This window comes from Leucopleurus acutus (assembly GCF_964270905.1).
Source record: "Leucopleurus acutus genome assembly, chromosome: 11".
NCBI classification, from domain to species: Eukaryota; Metazoa; Chordata; class Mammalia; order Artiodactyla; family Delphinidae; genus Leucopleurus; species Leucopleurus acutus.
The window spans coordinates 19540163-19559084 of NC_139152.1; the positions used below are offsets into that span (position 1 = coordinate 19540163).

Sequence of the window (18922 nt, forward strand, 5' to 3'; positions counted from 1 at the left end):
TAAGTGATGTTAAGTGGAAAGACTAGTCACTTCTCCAAAGAAACGCTCGGTCTCCAAAACAGCTAACAGTTAAAGAACTTTCGTCCCACTATCTATCATGCAAACGTGATTATCTTTAGTGATACTTCTTATGAAATCTGAACTTAGCTTAAATATTTCCTGGTCTCCAGAGACTTGATAAAATTCCATAACTAAAAACTGATTTACATTCTTCATGCGGCTGATTCTATCTAGTATTTGCCAGCTTACCAAAATTTTGAATCCAAAGTTATGGAGGAACCTTAAGTTCTGTAACATTCAGAAGATATTGTGACCCACTGTGAAACTAAAATTAAATTTTGATAAATCATATGATTTAATGTGCTTACATACAAATTAATTAATTCAAAAATTTAGAAAGTAGGCTGATACCTGAATTCCATTTGACAAAGTACAAAGTTAATTCAGAGATGTAAATCAGTAAAAATACTGAAAGCTAGCATTCACTGTTATTAATAAAGGAAAAGAAAAAAGATCCTTGGAATCATTAATGGTTTTGTCAGATAACTCTCCTGTCCATTGTTCTGGACAATAGGCAGACATGTTTATTATTTTATATGTATGATAATGAACTGTGGTGTAAGGGATAACATTGGGAGATGGGGTTGTGATCAAGCAAACTGGTTTGGATATCGTATCAATATATACACTACTATGTATTTTAATGAGTTAAAGCTAATTATATCAATTGAAGGGAAAATCCCTAATTCTCCTGCTTTTTCTCTCTTGCTCTGCTCCATCTGGAGGTGGGGAGGACCAAACAAGAAACAAACAAAATCCCTTCTGAGATGCTGATTCCTTAAATTTCAAGTTCAGAGTAATGATATGAAGCAGAGGAAGGGAAGATAGGTTACCACCAACAAAAACATTTGCTCCAGTGCTCTACAAATTTTAAGGCACACTCACTTTACAGTATTTGATTGTTTTATCTCAACTATCATGTGAGAGGTACTAAAATTTTGAACCTACAGATGAAGCTGAAAATCAGTGACTGTCCAAGGCCATACACCTAGAAAATAGTAAAGTCTCCAGTTTTTAAATCCTATGGTCTAGGTATAGCCCATAGCCTTTCAAGGAAAAGACCACTGTTCTTCCTCCAGGCTGTTCTCTTATGCCCTCTCAATGTCCCCCTTCTTTAAATACATGACCAGCATCCCCACATTCAAAGAAGCGTCTCTGCACTCCTATTCTTTGCTTTTCCAAGGCCTCTGGATTTTCCATTGCTTTTTTCTTCATGTTTCTTATCCCTAATTTACTTTGGCCCTTCAAGATTTGAAATAGCTACAATTACTGCCTCAGTATACTCTTACAGTAAATGAAATTATATTATTGGCTTTTTCCCCACAGGATTTTGAAAATCTTAGTAATGTGTGAGCATTGTTTCAAAGAAGATAAAAATATCTTCATTATAGTTGAGCACAGTGTCTGGGATATTTGATCCCTACCTAATTGATAGTACTTTGAGGTCCCTTATACTTTGCTTAAAGACATATATAAACACTCTAACTATACTTTAAAAGGCCAAAAAAATCCAGTTGTGCTAGTTTCATACATTATAATGAATTATAAACTATGCTTTAAAGTATTTAGAAAATATAATCTGTATTTCATAATTTTTAATCCATCTTCAACCTTGATTTTCTTCCTTTTGCCTCAGTTACTACCCACCAATGACAAGCATTTGTATCCTTACCTAATTACTCCTGTTTTCCTTTTAGAAAGCTATTAAATAGTGAAAAGAAAAGAGGCCTGTAGTATTTCTCACTATCATGTTTATTGAGACCAGCTCGAGACTACATAAGGAGAGAATTATGGGTATGTAGGATTGTAAAAAGAGAGCCTCAATGAATGAGTCCCTATGGGCAAGACCAGATCATAACAACAGATGATGTGGGCAGATATCCCACTGACATTTAGTATAGCTCAACACAGCCAGAATGGAATAAAACATAATAGTGGTCAAGGTGGAAAGAAGGGAGAAGTAGTAATGAAATAACTGCAGCACATCCTGAGGTTATTTTCTGTTTCTCCTTTAAGTTAAAGCAGTATCATAAGGAGAAAAGGCTCATAGCTGTTTTCAAGTTATCTGAACAATCAATGGCACTGGGGGACGATGTCTACCTAACCTTGCACATCTTTCCTTGATGAGTTTTTCCTTTGTGATTCCAATAAGTAAATTATAATGTTTGTCCTATTGTCTGAATGGTTGTTACTAAGGGAAAAGACTAAAATTGAACAAACATGTCATTAGCATTCTTAAAACGTTTAAAAATGAAAGACACTTCAAATTCAAGATACTTAATTTTTTTTAATGTTTATGCAAAGGAATCAATAAAAGGAACCAAGCCATAAATGTGTTTATGGAATAGAGATTTAAAACAGAAAAAAATATGAATTTTTTAGTATATTATCACTTTTTGATACGAATCTAATGGTAGAAGTCAGTAATTAGAGGGAGTTTAAAAAAAAAGAACTGGGGTAATTATTCTGGGATAGACACATTCCTTGAGCTTTCTAGAATACTCACAGTGAAAATATATTAAAAATCAAAAACTATTCCTTCGTGCAGGCATTTCAGTTTCATTCTGAGGCTGTAAAACTCCTATCATAATCTTTATAACCAGAAGAAGAGATTGGACAAGCAGGTTCAATGTCTTAGGGTCCATAATTTCAGAGACTTGTCAGAATTATGACAGAAGGTTGATCTAAATTGAACTGGGATGGTTGCAAAATATAATGTTTTCAGAAACAACATTTAATCCTTTCATCTTTTCCTGTGAAAACTCAGATAATTTTGAATTTTCTAAGTCTTCCTGTCTCCATTTTTCAGGTATTATGCCATTGCATATTAGTCTGTATCAAAAACCTCATAAAACATCAAACTTAGGGTTAATTTGAGGATTTTTTCCCCATATTTCTGTTCTGTTTCCCCGATCAAGTCTCAAAATGAAGAAAATCAATCAAATGATAAAAAAAACGAAAAAGTAAAAGAAGGATGCAAAAAAATGCCATTAAATAAAGATATATGGAGGAGATGGGCTAAAGGAGATTAATTCCATGTGGCTCTGAATATGGTACTAAAAAAGTTTACAGAAGAGTACCTCTCTCCCATCCTAAATAAAACATAAAGTTCTGAGGATTTAGTCAGATAAAGAAGGCACAATGAAAATACTATCATATCTTAGCATAAGAAGCCATTAATAATTAATAATCCTTACAAAGTGGGTAAAGGAATAGCATGCATACATTTGAGAACTTCATTAATACATTTTATAAACACTGTGATCATGATTTCCTTTAATTTAGCAATAACCAAAGAATGTCCATTGATTGGCTTCATCATTCACTTTTTTCCTACAATAGACCCTTATGTTATTTCTATGATTATGACTGTATGCAAGAAGAAAATCATCAGATACTTGAATTGTGTCATGACATGGATGAGCACAGAGATGGATGAAAACCTAATTGCTACATTACTCAAGGTGGGATTTTGTTTACATGTATTGACATTATATCTTACAGTGGCCACATAAGAGAAATAAAATATATAATGATACCATTGTGAGAAGTGAGATTCACAAGATATCTAAACTCGCCTACAACTATATGAATTACTAGCATTTTCATGCTACTGGGATACTAATTTTTTTAAGTATGTATTTACAAAATAACATCCGATGGGTACTTATTTCTGCATTGTGTTCTTTCTCCTAAATTCTCACTGAGATGATCTGTTGTCTAGGAATGAGTCTGTGTCACAAGCAGGAGAATAACTGAGGAGAAAGCAATTGGGTAAGAGACAGCACAGAAAAGAAGAAAAGAGATATAAGGTAGTAGAAGACAGGTTAAAGAGAAGACAGCTTAAAGTAATGATGTGTTGATGGAAGTATTTGTACACATCAAGATTATGCTTGTAACACATTTAAGAGCAGTAGCCTTTTTTAATCACAAAAGAGACTTCACTCAATGTCTCAAGGGATAAAGATTTTAGAGAAAGATCTTCTTTCCTGTTTCCTTACATGAATGAAGCAGTCGTTACAGAACAAAAAAGAAAGAGGATTTTTTAAAACTATAGGAGACTGAAAGACAAAGCTTTCAATAAATGATAGAAGTATATCAAATACCCTAAATGGGGAGGCTGGGGAACGGGCATCATTTTACAGTGAGAGAAAAAGAAAAATCAATTGCATAATGGGAAAATATTTTCCAGTGTCAAAATATTCATTCCCTAATGTAGGTTTTTAAAACATATCTAGAAATCAAAGAGGTCCTTTAAAATATTTCAGTTTTACTTTGAAAGAGCCTCAGCTACTGTTTATCAAAGGAATATTTTTCTTAGAGAAGCATTCAGACATTATTTTCATACTAGAACATCATTTTTTCCTTTCTTTAGTTTATGAACTCTGAAGATACAATGTTATAAATTTTGATCCAAAATGGATCAAGCAGAGAGACACTAGCTCACTGTAAAAATGATCATTTTTTAAAAATATAGAGACCATCATGAGCCAATGAAATATATGTTAAAAAAGTTTTGCATGTATACCTCCCAAAATGATATACTGATAACTTTAGTGTATCAGAATTTGATGAACATTTTCTAATTGTTCTCTCCTGCGTGATGAGTCATTTACAATTTTCATGGAACCATTCAAATGTTGTTCCAAATTTCTTTAGCAAAAGATTTAATATCTGTTTCAAATTCCAGATAAAGTAATAAATACAATTTTATGGGCTCTGCAGGACTGCTGCTCATTTTGTGCTCAGCAATGCTTCAGATCTTGGTTATTTAATATGATCAATCAGGACTAAGACATCAGGGTCTACACCTAATTACATGGGACTTAGGCACAGCCCTTACCATTTCTGGACCATACTTTCTCCATCTACTGAAGAAGAACAAGTTGGATTAAGTTATCTCTAAAGACTATTTGTCTATATTAATATTTTATTGATCAAAGAGTTCTAATTCAGTACTACTCAAGGTGTTGGTTTGTGAGGTCGGGAGCTTGTACTAGGATATAAACCACCAAATTTCTTTCTTCATCAAGAAATTCTTGCAGTGAAAAAGAATGTCAGCTGAATTGAAACGGGTTTAGCAAGCCCCTTATCTCTTCAAGGACTTGTAGCAGTTCACAGACTGGTCTGAAGGCCATAAAGTCCTAACACATTCTTCTTCCTGCTCATTCAAATAATTACCTTCAAACATACCCCCAAATTTTTATAATGATGTAAACGTTAGTAGTCTTCAGTCCTACAGCAATTGAGAAGAGTGAAATAATTTGCAGGTTTCATAATTACACCCCTCAAGCATGCAGTTGGCTGTACCTTAAATAATCAAAAGACTATACATTAAATTTAGTCTTCCAAGACAGAGGCTCAAGGCAAGGAAGTTTGAAAAATTAACCATGGCTATTGTTATTGTGACTTTATCCCCAAACCTAAAATTGGGACACATGGCCTGACAAAAACTAGTGTATTTATGGGTTTTCAAACTGAAACAAAGTTATTTAAATAGACAGAATGGTGTTAGCAAAAGGGTTAAAATCACTGAGGTATACTGCATCTCTTATTAGGGATCCAAAGAGTATAAAAGAATGAATAACTCATGTGAATAGACAGAGAAAATATTTGAAATATGAATGTCCTAGAAAATTTAGAGTAGGATATACATGCACTGTATATATAGTCCTAATAACCGAGTATAAAAAATTGTCATTTTCAGAAATTCCTATTTGTGGAAATTACAGTATAGTGAATCTGTATATTCTTTCATTAGCATAGTCTCAAAATTATGTTTAAAATTAGAACATGCCCTGATTCTATTTTATTATATAATCATGCTAAGTTAGATATAACAGAACATTTAAAATGTATATTTAAAAAATTACTTACACAAGAAGAGAAGAGGAGGAATGAGAATTGGGATTCTTCCTCAGGGTAAAACTTACTATCTATATAAGTGGATGACATTTTTATTATTCAGGTGCTTCAAGGCATCCAATTGGTCAAAAGCTAGTTGCTTATGTAAATAATGGTGGAGACCTATAGTTAGGTACTTTTAAATTTGTTTGTTTCAAACTAAGGGTAAATTTTTACCAAATGTGTGTAAATTATTTAACCATTGATTGACTTCACAAATATTGACCCCTAACTACAGTGCTTTCTCTTTCACCTCTTTGCAGCTATTTGCTTGTTGAATCATTTTTGTCTCTCTCCATACACATATACTCATATACCACATTTCTATATACATTACTTCACTTTAAATGTCTTTTAGTGCTTCTGAGTCTGACTGATGTAAGATGTTATTTTGAACATGCCAAAGCATCTAAACGACTCCAGCCTTTTCTTTTCAGCTTGCATTCCTTGATAAGTGGCAAAGCTTCCCACTTATCAGTCACTCAAAGTGACTGTAGCTGTCAGTTGTGTACAAAGCGCAATCATTTTGGAAGCGGAGACACCAGCATTTTTCTTCTCAGCTTGAAGCAAACACGTTTTGACTGCTAGTCATTCAATTTTAAAGCATTCTCAATTAGGGTGGATGAAGATATAAAGAAAACACATCCTAAACACCTCCACCAGGCAACAGAAAAATTTTATTGTTATCTCTTGATTTACTTTAAGGCAGCCATTTCTCCTCTTTTTCTGGCTGCTTGACATGGGTGCTCATGACAACACACCCTCTATCATGAAAAGACTGAAATAATATAGTATACTAACACCCTGTGGAACCTCTGTTTGAGCCTGTTTACATGTTTTCTTGTGCTCTCTCCCTCTTGAATCACCCTGTAGTAAATCAAATAATTTACTTCAAAAATTAAAACAAAACACTCTTTTAGACTCACTTGGTTTATTTGTGAACAAATTTTTATTCAATGGAAACACAAAATCCAATTCAATAATGAGAAGAAACAGGAGAAAAGTTAGCCAGAGAAAGGAACTTTGGGGGAGAGAAAATAAAATAAAAATAGTAAAGGAAATAACTAGTGGCTATGTCAGATGGTCAAGCAGCAGGTATGGATACAGGTACTGGCAAAGTTGTGAAAAGGAATAGAGAGAGAGAAAGAGAGTTAAAAAGGTATTCAGAATTAGATGGTGGTTATGGGAGGAGAAAAAAATTTAATACCTATTTTGGCACTAAATGGAAGAAATGAAGGGAAGATAATGATTCAAAAAATGTATGTACAGACACCTGTGTGTATATATAGATATATTAATAGAAATCTCAAATTAAATATATGGGTATGATATCAAAATTAGCTCATTAGTTTACCTCTTTTATAGTTAAACATATGTGTATGCTATGAAAGTTCATTAGATCACTTCTAATTTCCTTTTTAGGTCTAACATAATTGTCAACATAAAATAGTTTTAGAAGATATTTATCTTGGGGCTTCCCTGGTGGCGCAGTGGTTGGGAATCTGCCTGCCAATGCAGGGGACACGGGTTCGAGCCCTGGTCTGGGAAGATCCCACATGCCGCGGAGGAACTGGGCCCGTGAGCCATAATTACTGAGCCTGTGCATCTGGAGCCTGTGCTCCGCAGAGAACAAGAGAGGCAGCGATAGTGAGAGGCCCGCGCACCACGATGAAGAGTGGCCCCTGCTTGCCACAACTAGAGAAAGCCCTGGCACAGAAACGAAGACCCAACACAGTCATAAATAAATAAATAAATTTAAAAATAAATTAAAAAAAAAAGATATTTATCTTTTATAAATATGGCACCCTATCTTTTTTGGCATTCATAAGTGAAGATTTGGTTATATGTAATATTTGCTTATGTGAAACATATCTTTCCTCCATTTATAAATATTTATTTCCTCCATTTATAAAGGGCACCCTCTTACCTGGCTTACTGTAGAAGGCAAAACTAAATTACTTAAAAAAAAATCCTGCCACATTTGCTAGTTTAACAGGTTTAGCTCAGTTTGATAAGATCAATTACTTTTATTTTCTAGGGATTATCTGAATTAAATCACTCATTGCTACTCTAATAAGGAGAGAGAGGAAGAAGGCACCTTTTAGTCTACATAGTAGTCAACTGTCAGGATCTCAGAATCTCTCTCTCTCTCTCTCTCTCACACACACACACACACACACACACACACACATCCTCATTTCTACTCCCTACAAGATTGAGAAAATGCCATAACCTATCTGAATTCTTGTGATAATCATAAGAAATGACTTCTACAAAGTATGAACCACTTAATAAGCAATGGGTTGCTTCTTCTTACTAGTATAGTACAAGGTACAAAATGATTTTACAAATCACATACAGCACTAGGGAATGTTGGTTGTCTATTTTCGATGGCTCCCATAGCATCTATTTTAATCTCTTGAGAAAATTACTGTCTTACTTATTTTTACATCCACTACACACTGGATAATGCGCCCTCACTTCATTCATACAGTCATACATTGAGTAAATATTTCTGAGTTCTCATCATATGTCAAGAAGATTTACAGGTTCTTTGGATACAGCAGTGATCAAGACAGATGAAATCCTTGACCCCCATAGACTTGTTGCTAGGTGTGCATTTGTGGTCGCAAGGGTACAGCAAGAACTAAATAAATACAAGGGGTGAGAGTGCTGTAAGACAAGTCTGCAGGAAAAGAGCTCAGAGGCAGCTGGAGGAGGCAGGAGCGCCTCCGGCCCTCAGAGACGGCCTCCCTGAGGAGGACGGCACTGGAAGAGATGGCTGGCTGAAGTGAGGCTCTGAGGTATGGGAGGAGGTGAAGAAAGCATTCCAGGCCACAAGAATGACAAGTACAAATGCTCTGATGCTAGAACATTGTTGGCATATTCTTGGCAACCAGAAAAGATGGGTTTCTAGCGTGGAAGGAATGAGGGAGAAAGTTAGAGGTTGGTGTAATCAAGTATAGCCCAACAGACTAAGGTAAGAAGAGTGAATTCATTTTAAATGACATGATTTTGAGTATGGTTACAGCACAATTAAATTTAAAAGATTACTCTAGCAGCTACGTGAAAAACCTAGTTAGCAGGTCAACAGAGGAAGTAGGATGACCCATTTGGTTAGGGAGCCTACAACAGCAGGCTAGGTGAGAAGTGATGGTGACATAGACTCGAGTGATCATGGGAGAAGTTGCTCAACTGATAGACTTTGAGGATAAAAGTCAATTCCGATGGATTAGTTGTGAGACATAAGAGAGTGAGAGGATACAAAGACAGCTCCTAGGTCTTTGGCAACAGTAACTAGGCAAGTGGTATCATATTCACAGATGGATAAATCAGGAAAGAATGAGTTTGGGGGAGATGATTACAGGTTCTGTTTGGAAAATGTGAAATTTGAGGTGCATATTAGTTATGCATTTAAACAGGCTGAGTAGACAGCTGGGTATTAGACTCTGAGGTCCAGGTGAGAGACAGAGGCTCTCAAGATAAATTCTGGAGTATTATCCATAGGATGGTATACAAAGACTTTAGATGGGATCATTTAGGAAATAAGTGGAGATAAAGAAGTCAGAGGATGGAAAATAAACACAAGTTAGCTTTTTAAGGACAGGAAAGAACCTACCAAATGAGACTGAGAATGGGGAAGAAAAGCAGACTGTGGTCTTTTGGAGGCCAACCAAAGAGTGTTACAAGAAAGTGGGAGTGGTCAACTTTACTGAATGCTGCTGTGAGCTCCAGTATAATAATAAAGACTGAGAATTAAGCACTTCTAGAATATTCACTGAAAAAGAAACATCTTCAGTTTTCCTTTTTGTTTCTCCTTCAAGGGAAAACTGGGGACCATTCTGGTATCATAAAGGTATCCTGTGTTCTATTTACCTCTCCTTTCTCATTTTTTTTAACTGTTAATCTTTCTTTTCTGAAGAAAAGAGCCGAATAAACACGCACACACAGAGTAAAAAGTCAATCAGTTTCTCGTTGCCTGTAAATTACATAAAAATTTACCAACTCTTGAGTAGAAATTAGTACTCTGGCTAGAGAGCTCTTCGAAGGAAATTTGCCGTGTGCTAGGGACGTCTGGAATGTATGTCTTGACTCATGATATAATTACTCTTCGTAGAATTAATTCGTTTTATGTTAACACTGTTAATTTCACTGGCATCTAATTTTCTACCTATTTGTCAACTCTCTTCAAAGATAGGAGATAGAAATTCTTTCTAAAGACTCTGTGAGCACTTCCTGCTACCACATTTATCTACCACACTAACTGTATAAATTAAGGGGAAATAAAAGAAGTTCATTTAGGCCAACATATTGACTTTTGACCTATATTCTCCAAACCTGTTATTGATAACTTGCTTTGTTTTGTTTCCCACTATTTGATAATTACATTCCCAGGTTTCATCTAAGCACTGATGGATTCTGCTTTGTTAACTGGTAAGATATGAACTGTAGAGCCTCAGTGAGGAACAACGTTCAGCTTTTTCCACAGGTAATGATGTTTGGTAAAGGTGGCAAAGTCATGGGAAATGCTGCTCTCGGTCTGCTTTCCGGGCCAGTCTCGGTGACTCCATAATGACCACACTGGATTAAATGAAACCAGGGTTCACTTCAAAAATCATACTGCAAAGATTGGAGAAAGAAAAAACACAGAAACGGCACAGAAACTGGATGACAGAAAAAGGAAAACAACATGAAAGATTGAGATTCCACATAAAAAAATGAGGAAAAGGAAATGACCTCCTTCCTTGAAATGCATTGTTTATGTCTTTACTGAGGAGCCCAAGTCAGGATGAATGAATTACAGAACCAGGATTACAGCTTCCAAAAACTGTTGTCAACGTCACTTCAACAGAATCATCAACTATAGCTGTTATTTCAACTAGGGTCTCAATAATGATACTAAAAAGTTTAAAATATCAAGGCCATTGTCTAAAATTATATATAAACTCATACCGTTTGACAAATTTAACAAAAAGGGGAAAACGATGGTGAAATTCTCCATATCTATGTCCCTTGTCCCCACTATTTTCCCACCAGAGAAACTAAAAAATATATTCTATGTTATACAGATCTTAGAACTGCATATTTTGGTTTTGGAGCCTCGAGCTTCACCTTCACCTTTCCTCATCTTTATGAGGACTCCTTTGTTCCCAGATACTGTTTACTGTTCTGAATGTTTTCTCCTATTTAAAATGAAAGAATTTTTTTTAAATGATGTTCTGATTTACATTTCCAAGATAGACTGACCATGTGCATATATCTCAGTTCTTTCTGGAGACATCATTAAAACAATAAAAACAAATAATTTATAAGCCTATGTCACATGAGACAATTAAGAATAAAAGGCATGCACAGGCAAGAAATATGACCAAAGTTCTGGAAGATGAAAAGCAATTGTAGAGTGTTAGCTGATGAAAGTGGGTGAAACAGACTAGAGTATACACGCAGGGGGTTAAGTGAAAACAGGGCTTAATTTTTACTCAGAATCACCAGAAAGTCTTAGGACTTGGAATACTAGATATGAGAGAGAACAGGAGTTTAAGACCTGGGTTGAAAACAGTAGTATTATTTGAAAGTGGCTCTCGTCCTCTCCCCCAGCTACATCACACCCACTTCAACAGAAACTGAATAGTCTAAGGAAACTTACGATAGCTAGCGCATGATCATTGGAATCCCAGGACAAAGACCTTTCTGTACCCATATACAGGATTCATGTTATGTATGGCCAGCTTCCTGTTCTCGCTAAAGCAGTGCCCACCTGTTGATAAGTCTCATTCATAGTCAGAGCTCCCAGTCTACTTGTTCACACCCTCAAACATGTATACCCTGAGATATTCAAGGAGAAATGATCCATTAAACAATAGGATAACCTGAAAAAAGAATTAGAGAAAAGAAGTTGCTCATGGAAATTAAAAAGGTAATTTCTCAAAGATCCAATTAAAAAATTTAGGAGATAAAAGTTTAGGCAGTCCCCTAAACATAAGAACCAAGAAACAGAAACAAAAAATATGAACATTAGGAAACATAGTTACTAACCCAGAAAATACAATGTCTGCCTAATAGGAGATCCAGAAAGAACTGAAAAATAAAGGATAAAATGGTCAAGAAAAAAAAGACAAGATAATTTTCCAGAGCAAAAGAACATAACTTTAGAACAAAAGATTCATGGTGCTTACAAAATAATAAATGAAAAATATCAGAATATATGCTGATACTTTTCATTTATTGTGAAATGCTGCAGTAAACAGAAGATACTAAAAGCCTTCAGAAAGCAAAAATATTGGTCACACCAACAAAAACATCAGATCAACATCATATTTCTCACAGATGCGAGAAGATGATGAATCGATGGATTTGAAATAGAAGGGAAATGACTTCCAACTTACAATTTTCTTTGCAGCCAAATTATCAATCAAGTAGAGGGGTAAAAAGGAGCCCCTCCTTTTTTTTCTAGGAAGTTTCTTGATGTGATTCTGGAGCAAAACAAGGAGATAAAGCAAGGAGGATAATATAGGACCTAGTGATTCTCTCAACCCTGGAGAACCATAAAGGGACATCCTAGAATGTCGGCAGGACTCACTAAACCAAATGAAAGCAGAAGAACAGAGGACTAGGGAGAAGGTGTCAAGGAAGGTCGGATTGTGGAGATCTGGTTTATTCTTGAGAATTTACGGAGATAATAAGGCAACTAATATAAGGAAGAAAGACTAATGAAAAGTCAGTTGGAAAGCTCAAACCTACACAGAAATGAAATACGGAGCACCTTATTTAGACTATGCAGGAAAAATATATAGACATATTGTAACCTAAAAATCATCTACTGATTTTCAGTTTTTAGGATTAACCAACAGGTAAAGCACAACAGCTATGTGTGTATGTGTATATATACACATACATATATACACACCTGTATTATATATATTTAGAGTAAACACACAGATAACAGAAATTGGCAGCTGTGTGTGACAGAAGAGAGATGTCATCCTCATCCGACAAGGCAAGTGTTAAGAGACACTATTTATAGTTGATTGAGAACAGAGGTGTAAGTTAACTATTTAAAGTTTAAGAATATCTATTGGAAGGACTTAAATGACTTATGTCATTATATTACAGGTGAGGGAGGGGTATAGGGGAGGGTGCTGGACTGGCAATACCAGAACTAAGTTTCCAGTTTCCAAGTTAATGATATTTAAAGTTGATAAGTCAGAAACGGCACTATAATAATATTTGATATACAGAAGTATAATAAATACTAGAAGGCTACTAAAGAAAAACAGATTTTAAGGAAATCTTTTCTGAGTGAAAAGATTGGGCACAGTACAGAGGACTGGGCTCGGATGGTTGCTTTCATTATTCTCTTGTACTCTTTTAGCCATCAGGTATGTGTTATATCAATACAAATTTAAAAATATATATGCATATCAATCTATCTGTATCTCTATCTACAAAAGCAGGTTTGTCCAGACAGAGAAATCATATGAATGACTGAAATTCTCTCATTAGGTAATCACCAGGAGACGTACGTAAAAAGAAAACAATGCTTAAAGGATTTTAAAGTGGCTCCCTCTGAGTAAAAGGACAGACCTGCAGTTATCATCACTGCTCTTTTAGGAGAGGACACCCATCTTCTCAATAGGAAGTTCTCCTTCCAGAAAGTACAAGGAAGAGAGGGAAGTCATTTCGAAAGCTGGTACTTTGTATCTCCATATTTTCTCCTCTAATAATCTATCTGAATGTCAAGAACTATATCCTCCCAGTGGTGGTATATTGTATTTCGTACAGAAAAACATTAGTCGGAGCTCAAGGAGTTAATGCATTTCCTTCTTAGGTTGAAATGCTACTTTAATTATATGGTGTTTATTCTTGGCATTTCCAGTTTCCTAAAGAGACAAGGTTACTTTGCAATCTCTTTGTGCTCATGTATATGTGTGGGGTCTTGTTGAGGGGGGTAAAATGCTTCCGACTTACCACATTCAGAGAAGGAAATCATAAATCAGCAGGTCAGTCAGGTACTATTATTTCACCTTTAACGCTATTATGTTTCCAATGCAATATTTCAATGGATTTCCTTCTGCATAATAATTTATCAAGAATTACCAAAACTCTTAATGAGCTCAGAGAACTTTGGCTCCAATAAAATGAAACCTTTATCACAAATTGGTTGAGCCGACTGCAACGTAATCATTCAACTGTATATAAGTCAAGATGTATTTTTACTTCGCAGGAATAAGTTCCCAGGGAGAGAAAACTCATTTTAAAACTTTGGCCATGAAGCCTTAAATGGCAGAATATTGGTGAAATAAAAATGACCAAGACTTGGGGAACTTGGAATCCAGCCATGGTTCCACAAGCAACAACTTATGTGACCTTGGGAAAATCTTCTAACCTTACTTGGTTTCACTTTACAAATGTCAAAATGAGAGATAGGTCTAAATAAAGGCTTTCTAAAAATCTGCCATAGTTCTAAAATCACATAAATTTGGAAGAGTGAACTTACACTTTTCAGTGGCTACTGCCATGTAGGTTATATATTTTTTTCCTAGAAATTCTCCTCTATGGAAATATTCATTAAATTGTCCATCATCAGAAAAACAGAAAAAAGCTTTTCAAATGACTTAGGCAAAAACTTTTACCATTGTGTGCTCATTACATGCCAGGGATGATGCCATTTAATCCTCAGACTAACCAGGCGTGACTTAGGTACTATAATTCCCATTTAATAGATGGGAATAATGAAACTCAGAAGGACTGAGCAATTTTCTCAAGATCACATAGCAGATGAGGTACAAAGATGCAGAAACTGAACATGAGTATGTCTAAATCCATAGAACCTGCTCTCTATCTTTTTGTTTAACCACTGAATACACTTAAGTTTCATACAGTTAAATATAATCCTGTAACACCTAAAGAATCAAGCTCTCTCCTACATACTATGGAATATACACGGCACAACTAAGAATACAAAGGAACAGAGATTTGTCCTTTGCTCAATCCTTAGCTCCAGACAGAATCAGTGACCCAAAGCTACTATTAGTCCTGCATGTGCTTACCTTATGAATCAGAAACAATGACGGGGGGTTATTAAATACCAATTCTTTGCCCCCAAGAGAACACAATGAACAATAGTTGGAAAAGTTTATCAGAAGAGGGAATGCAACAAATATGTAGCATCTCTTAATGACAGTTTAAACACTGAGCTTCCAGTACGGGAATCATGAAATTATGCATTTGAAAAGAAGTACAATATCTTTAAATTCGCCCTTAAAAATATTTAAGTCAATTTCATATTAGAGCATGTTGTTAGATTGACCCTCTAAGATGCTAATAAGAACTTTAAATTCCATTAAGTATTATTGAAAAAGGGTAAGAAATTTAAAACTAGGACATGCTTCCCCTGGCCCCCCCAAACACACACCCAAAGCTACAGAAACCGTGTCCTATACAAAGCTTCAAGACAAAAAAAGAACTTGAGTCTTCAGGAACATTCAGTTTGTTGCCATGATGGACGCTGAATAGAGGTCACTCATTCATTTACTTTAAAAGGTTTTGGTAACAGTGAATCAGGTCAAGATGAACCACTCGTCTAGGATTGTTACTGGAAACATAAACCATCTAACAGTATTAGAAACAGGCTGCCTTATTATAAAAAAGTCAGGAACTAAAACTGCTGAAGATGGGCACTATAGCACAAGCAATAGAGTAAAAGAAAAAAAAAAGATTACCCTCAAAAAATCTAGAAGGGTATTTTTCTCTGAAATATTTACAAATTTCATCTTACGTATTAATGTGCATTAAAAGTTAGCTAGATTCAGTAAGTAAAAGTGCAAAGATGTTCTTTTTTTTAAGGACAATAAACAAAAACATTAAAGAAAAATATTGCTGAATAGTAGAAAAGGAAGACTAAACCTTCTTAGTGTTCCTAAAATTAAGGGTCTCATAAAGAAAGAGACAAATTCTTGAGGGAAGATGGGATGTTTCTGATATTATGCATGATTTTATTTGTAGAATGAACTGATTTATGATCTTGTAAAGAATGACAGAAAATTCTCTTAATTCTTCTTTTAATCCTCATGAGTTATGTGAATAAACTTGGAAGAAGGCTATAACTCTATAAAGTCTTTATAAAGAAATAATGTAGATTGAGTTTTCAACCCAATTAGAATCATGCAATTTTAGAGCCAAGGTTGCTTTTTAAAGAGGTAAGAACAGTTCATCAAGAATTGACCCTAAGTGATCAAATAAACTGGCTAATTTGCCAATTCCTATGGCTTTTTTCTCTTTCAACAAATAACTGCAGAGTAAAACTTACCACCGTTCTTTTCATCTGGAGTTGAAAGAAAATAGAATTAACAGGTCAAGAGAAATTTTAAATAACCTGGGTCATTAGAATATGTGAATGTCTGTTCATACACACACGTACAAACTTGTTCATATGTTTTTAAACTTGAATGAAATATACTTCGAATGGAATAAAGATGACTAAATTAACCTCTCCTTTAAAGAGAGGAAAGAATGAGGAAAATGTTAGGGGACATCACCCTCCTGTCATTTAACACAGCTATCAAGTGTGAAAATTCGTTCTGCTCTCTTACCTATCAATCTAATCCACCTCACAGATCTGCTTAGACCATCTAACGTATTGCATAACTTTCCCAATATCTGAACCAAGTTAACGTCTTGTGTATTTATAGCTGAAAGAAAAATTTTAAATGTAGCCCTAACTGTGGACTAGTAACACTGCAGTCCACTATTATATCAAGAGAGGAACTAGAATGCATTGTTTTCTAAGGTCCAAAGGAACGATGGCACAAAACATCTAAAAAATGCAATCAGGATGAATATCGTAAGTGGTATGTTTTTTACTATAAGGTCTTAAGGCTCCATATTTAAGAAAGAAAAAAAAGTAGATCAAATTCAAAATACACTATATATTTTCAGATATCAAAGAAAATTTAATCTATGGTAAATTCTTATGTGAGCACTGATTACATATTGACAAAAATTCATTTCATAATATTTGTTATACATTTAATTTGCCTTCTACTATAGCAGATTTGATTTTTAATCTTCTCCCTCCTTGTCCTATGCTGACAAAGAAAAGGAGGAAGTAGAAAGAAGAAAAAGGAGAGAAAAAATTCTATAAAGGAAATATGGTTAAAGATTTATGTGGGGACCAAAAAGGATCTCTTCTATGTTTTTAATCTTCTGTTTCTACATATGTCCCTACATCAGTGCTTCCCATATCTCTCAATAGACTAATTTAAATATACTGTGATTTTCATAACTATTAAGTGTTTGTTAGACAGCTCCAAATTAACAATTTATAAAATATACTTTAGAACTATGATTTCAGTTAATGAATATACTAGAAGCTGTGAAAATTAATTCCTTTCAGACTGTCACTCTTGCTCGGTATTTATTTTTTGCCTGAAACATTCCCAGGCTTTTTTAAAAAAATAATAGCATGATGGGTTTTGACTCCGTCATTATCATTTATCTGTACTAACACTAGAAAAGAGGACAAATACACATCTTTTAATGTTTCCCCCAAATTACTGCCAGTGTGACATTATTTCCTTTAGGGACTACTGGATTTTTTTTGGTCTACCCTGTGAACTAGTGGAGGCCAGCAGCATCACATTTTGATCAAATAGAAATTCTAAGCCTTTAAAATTCTCATACTCAGCAAAATTTCAACTAACAGTCAGAAAACTTTGCTTCTGATCCTGGTTCTACCTATAACTAGTCATGTGATCTTGGGCAAGTTATTAAACTTGGCTCCAGCTCACTGGAATACAGTTTCTATAGTCATGTCATTTCTAGAATAGTTTAAGGTACTTCATTTAAAAAATGCTCTGCCTAATAAAGTACAATGCTCCATGCTCTGGAGCAAGAAATCCTCCAGTTTCAACATTTTGTTATTATGACAGAGCTTTAAATCCACATTATGAACGCAGTGGTCATAACTGTGGAATAATTGCAAAACAAGTAAGTACTGAAGGTGTTGCACAATTTATATGGTCAGAAAACACAGCTGATTGAGCCTTCTACATATTTATAGTACGGGTTTACATACATTTTTGCAATTCTATTTAACAAAAGACTATCTCAATCTCATAAAAATTATAAACACTTAAAACCATTGGTACCCTCATCAAATCACAGTGAAACGAAGTGACTTGCAAAGGACCACACCACTCACTATGGAATTGTATCTGATTTATAAAGAGAAATTGCCATAATAATTCTATTATCTTTGGTTTTCAATAATCAAAAACATTTTATGTGTAGATAACCTCGTACCATCAACTAAAATTACATTCAAAGGCAGCATGCTTAGGCTAAACATGAAACCCGAAAAACAGTTTTAAACCATTGAATGAATAACCACACTCCAGATATGGACAGACAGATAATATCACATTAGAAATATGCTGTTCGTAATTAAGGAAGGCACGGAGTCTTGGTTGGAACATTTCACTGATGTTTTTCTGTCTCACTGAAACTGTGCTCATTAAAATCTCAGGTAGAATAAGAATGAGTAAACCTTGACTGGGCTAATATAACCCACAGTAAAGAAATTAAGTGTAGCTGACCCAGTTAGATAAAATGGGATAAACTTTTTTGGCAAATAAGTCTACACATGATAAACATGTGGATGAAATAATTTTGAGATGTTTGCTTCTGTCATTTATATTTACACTTAATAAAATATATTGGATTCTCAAGATACAGCTTCAAGAGAATGATGAATTTCTCCCCAGATAAGCTGACTGCAAATCTAACAGTTGATTTCCGATGGATGATGTCCCGTAAGGTTGGAGTCATTGCTCCATGAACTAGTTTCCTCTTCTTGCTAGTCATAGCAAGTATGTATTGAGTACTTACTATGTGCCTTGACAATACGCTAAAGCTCTCCATCCATGATTTTATTAAATCCTCCTAAATGCTCTACGAA

General features: G+C 34.8%; 1 protein-coding gene across 16 annotated transcripts in view; it reads right to left on the reverse strand.

Moving 5' to 3' along the window:
• SOX5 (SRY-box transcription factor 5) overlaps nucleotides 1-18922 on the reverse strand; it is a 994587-nt gene that overhangs the window by 183606 nt on the left and 792059 nt on the right. The window lies entirely within an intron of this gene.